The following is a 4,897-nucleotide window of genomic DNA, read 5'->3' as shown; positions in this document are numbered from 1 at the left end:
ATATATGGTATTTCACATATATTATGAAATAAAACACATAATAAGAAACAAGAGAAAAAGAATTTTAATTTCACATGAATGATGTATCTCAAAGTGTACCTTTCAGTACAACTTCCTGACTGGTTTTCTGTCCTTTGCCCTATTAGTTTGGTTTTAAGTTTGTATATATGAAAATTTAGTTTGTAATGCTGTATAAACAAATGATTCTGGTGATGGAAAAATAAAAGGGAGGTGGATGGAAAGGTAAGAGAATTGAAATTTATATTGTGCATGTACCAGTCCCTGTAAGTGTTGCAATCATTATGCTCTGCAAAAATATACTGATAAAAGTTTAAAAAGAAGACACATGAAAACACAAAAATAAAGATGATCTGAAAATTAATACAGATTTTGCTCTTTGAGACTCAAGAGGTAGGGCTATAATAAATTTAAAAGCATCAGGATCAGCTTAGGCATATTTTTTAAAATAATAGAATAAAATTTGAACTCAGTAATAAGAGGAAGCTTCGGAAATTCACAGGTATGTAGAAGTTAAGACATTCCTAAATCATCAGTGGTCAAAAGTAAAGCATCATTAAAAATTAAAAAACACATTGGGATTAATCACATACGTAGTTCAGTATACATTATGTCAGACAGGAAACCCTGTCTTTAGCTGGGTTTAGCAGTTTTGAAAGTGAAACAATTGTAAAATTGCTCTAGATTTCTGAAATATTTGCAAGAAATTATGAGAGTTTTAGAATAATAAGCATGCTTGGAGATGAGTAACAGGAGTGAGTGCTCTCCCAGGGGTTAATCTGCAGAGAGGGAATTTAAATGATCATGGTCTTGCTCGCAGTGTTAGAAGATGGTTAGCAAATGAAGATGCTATAATTCAAGGACTGCAGACATTTCAGTGATGCTGGTGAGAGAGGAAAACACAGATTTTAGTAAGAAAAACGACAATTTTTGAAACAAAAGAGATCTTTTAAATAAGTTACCTACCCAACCAGGTATAATAAAAAGTATATCATTGAAAAATATATTAAACACATATTTTTCTTGAAGAGAACACGAAATACCTAGAAATAATCTATAAAAGCAAAGTTGAACAGTAAAGAAACAAAGCAGATTTTTATATAGTACTCAGGAGATACAGAGAAAAATGGAATATTTTTGAAGTTGAAAACTCCCATTAAATGTTTTGCAGAATAAACAAAATAATAATAAACCCACAGAAGTAGGCATTTCAGTATACTTCATATAAAGTATATTTCCTATCTATCTATCTATCTATCTATCTATCTATCTATCTATCTATCATGTATCTGAAAAAACTAAAGAAAACTAGAAAGAAGAGACAGATTAGTTGAGAAGAAACAACAATCAATTGGCACCAGTTTTCTCATTGGCAAAATTGGACTCAGGAAAAAAGTCGAGACAAAAGCTGAACAGGAGCCGGCAAGATAGCTCAGCAGACTAAGCTCCTTCTTTGGCAAGTGAAGGCACCAGGGTTCAGTCCCCACACCTGCATGTTGCACTGGCTCTGCCTCTGGGTTATGCTGAGCTGGCAACCGAATCCAGGCGTGGTGGCGCATGCCTCTAATCCCAATGTTGGGGAGGCTGAAAAACAGGAGAATCACTATGAGTCCGAGCTGCATAGTGAGACCTTCTACCAAATACATAAATGAACAACAAGTTAGTGAACCCTGGGAATAAACTCTGATAATCATTAAAGAGTGATGATGAAATTAAGGAACTTAAGAAAACAAGGTTTCAATAACTTTGCCAGTGCACATACTCATTTTGAAACTACCCTCATTGCTGGCAAAGGAGAAAATCCTACAGGCAGTGATAGAATTCAAGGGAACAATAATCAAAGATGTTAGTAGACCAAATTGGTTTATCTAAATACATTTTAATTAATGTTAGGACTTCTCAACTGGAGTAGTGCTACTCCCCTAGAAAGCATTTGCAAGTGTGCCAGTGGTCACAGTACCAGGCGGACACTATTAAAGCAGAGTTCCCTCCCGAAGACATGTGAGGCCCTCCTGAGAACCAGGACTGTAAGTAATAACAGTTGCCACAAGCAAGATGGCAGCATCTCACCTTGTAAATATAAGCTGGTAGTGAAATTCCAAGGTAGGCAAGGCTGGGGAGGAAATAGAATTAGAGGGGATGTCTCACTCCCTTCTGCTGGAACATAATACTTTTCACTCATGGTCCCATCCCGGGTCAGCTGGAGCCAAGGCAGAACCCTCACTCTGGCTAAGGACAGCTGCTTAGTCCTGGTGACAGGGAGAGGAGAAGGAGCTGGGCAGGAGACACAGCCTTCTGGGTGACACCTGCAGGGAAGAGGCGGTGCCTCCCCCAGCACACAGGTCCACCGAAGTGCACGTTGCACCCGAGAGCCAGCCACCTTCCCCACACAGGAGGCTGTTGTGAGCAGCGAGGCCGAACAAGACTGTGACAGCTCTGATTAGCACAACAATACAGAGGCTCCGGTCACGTATCCTCCAACTTGGAAAAAAATCTAAATTTTATAGCCCAAATTAATGGTAGAGGCATCCTACCCATGAGTTAGAAAGTTGATCTGAGAAAAAAGGATGCTAATGTGGTCAGGAAAGAGAGGACTCGGGGGGCTCAAGTTCAGGAGAGAGGCAGAGAACAGACAGGCAGGCAGGATACTGGCGTAAGGGTGACAGTGGGTGCTGGAGCTGCTAATGGCATGTTTTCATTTTTATGTTTCGTTATTCTGTAATTCAATATTTTCAAAAATGAGATATTGTCAGAAATGACTACATATTAAAACTAATGTTTAATTATCTATGGACAGAATAATTACACCCACATAATCCACTTGCAACATCCAAAAGGGGTTGGCAGTGAGAATGACAAACATTTGGGGCAGCAATTAGTAATCAAAAATTAAGTGTACGAAATAAAAATTATAAAATTCTAAAAGCATAAAAAGCTGCACTGCATTAATGGTAAGAAATTCTAGATTTCTGAATTAACAATCAGAAACTGTCAGTCTTGGGCTGAGGAGATATCTCAGCAGCCTACATGGCTGCCTGGCAAGCTCAAGGTCCCGAGTTTGATCCCCCATACCGCATTGCATGCTGGGCCCTCAACAGAGCGTTGCAGTATTCGTCTGTAATCCCAGTGCTGTAAGCTGAGACAGGAGGATCACTACGAGTCCAAACTGAGTAGTGAGACCCTGTATCAAAAGAAAAAAAAGTAAAAAGAAAATGTTAGTCTTTCCCATATTTATTTTAAATTAAACATTATTTTATTCAAAATTCTGAAAGGATTTTAGAAAAGGTGAGATGACTGGCTTTTAATGTTCCCCTTGCGGTGCACTGTCTCTGCTTGGGTTTTGTCCTGAGTCCAGCGCAGCTGTTACAAATTCCCACAAACCTGGTGGTGTAGAGCAACCAAACTATGCTGTCGTCAGGCACCAGAGTGCTGAATTCCAGGTGTCACCTGCGGCTTTCTCCTTCCCAAGAGTCTGGAGGAGGCGCCTGCCTTGTCCCTTGCAGTTTCCTGTTGCATCACACACTGCTGGCTTCCTGCTCCGCAGCTGCTCTTCACCCCAGTTTCCCCTGGCCTTCATACATGGATGTCTTCCACATTTCTCCTTTTGTAAATTTATTAATTTTATTGAGAACAGATAGCAATGAGACAGTTTCAAAACCGATTAACAGGACAGTTTCAATAATTAATACACTGCCTATTGTTATCTTCTTAGTGGTTACTCATACAAGATGCAAACATGATATCCTGTCCAAATACTATTAGTACAAATCTTTCTTCTCACAGAATTAAGAGAAAGTAGCTGTATATCTATCCTAACTATTTTGTATATAAAAATACAAAATGGTCCCCCCTTTGTATACCCTTTTTTTTGTTTAATTTTGTCAGAGATGGGTATTCCATTACTATTTAAATATTGTAGGTGTGTGAAATCAGCAAAATATGCCAACATAGTCCAGCAGTCCATAACAGTAGTGGGTTATCTTTAGGACTGACCGGCAATGTCAGAAGGTGTTGACTTGAGCCTTTTACAGCTCAGCATATTAATATGGTTTTACTTTTTATACCTCGTTTTTGTACTTTTCTGCTGGATGGTTAAGACCAAGATAAAGCAAGACGTATGTAACAAGAATTGCAGTTTTTGGATCTGACAAGGTCAGTCAAATCCCCTTAGCATTTATCCTGAGACCCTGTACCTCAGATTCAACCATGTGGATGAGTCATGGCCATTGCTTGGCCAATTTGCTCTCTGTGAAAGCCTGAAAGAACATTTTCTCTCCATGTTACTCTCCTTAGGCACACTCTGCATCATTGATCACTTTTCTCTGTGGCCCCATAATCTCCTTGATCAGAAAGTTTGGGACACAATTGAGTTACACAATGTTACAATATAGGTTCTCCTATGTCCTGAGTCCTCACTGACCTTGAAAGGCTATGGTCAAAATGTTGGCTGTCCTTGCAGCCCTTCTTTTTCTCTAATTTTTGGTCTGCAAACTTAGGTTGTTAATCCTCCAGGAGACATTTCTTTTCTGAGATAATGGCCATCGGATGGAGGATCTCTCTGGATGATCCAGATGACCTCATTTCCCAATTGCTAATAAAATTAAATCTGCAATATCTGCTTTCCTCCTAAGGATGCTTCTGGGTTGTAAATGCATCAGCATATCCCTGATACTGAACCTCAGCCGTTCAGTCCCGGGGTGTACTCTAGAGTGCAGGATTATGGAACTGACCCATGACACCTGGCTTCATTATATAATAACCACATAGTACCATGCTCCCAATTGCCAGGGCTGATCTCTAACTCCAGCAGGATTGAAGCACCTTCGGGTCATGTGATATAGCCAGTCACATGTGTCTACAGTTCCTGAAGCACTGGAGG

Source organism: Octodon degus, unplaced genomic scaffold, assembly GCF_000260255.1.
Source record: "Octodon degus isolate 3935 unplaced genomic scaffold, OctDeg1.0 scaffold00039, whole genome shotgun sequence".
NCBI lineage: Eukaryota > Metazoa > Chordata > Mammalia > Rodentia > Octodontidae > Octodon > Octodon degus.
The sequence above is the reverse complement of the archived record's forward strand: the minus strand, read 5'-3'. Positions refer to the sequence as shown.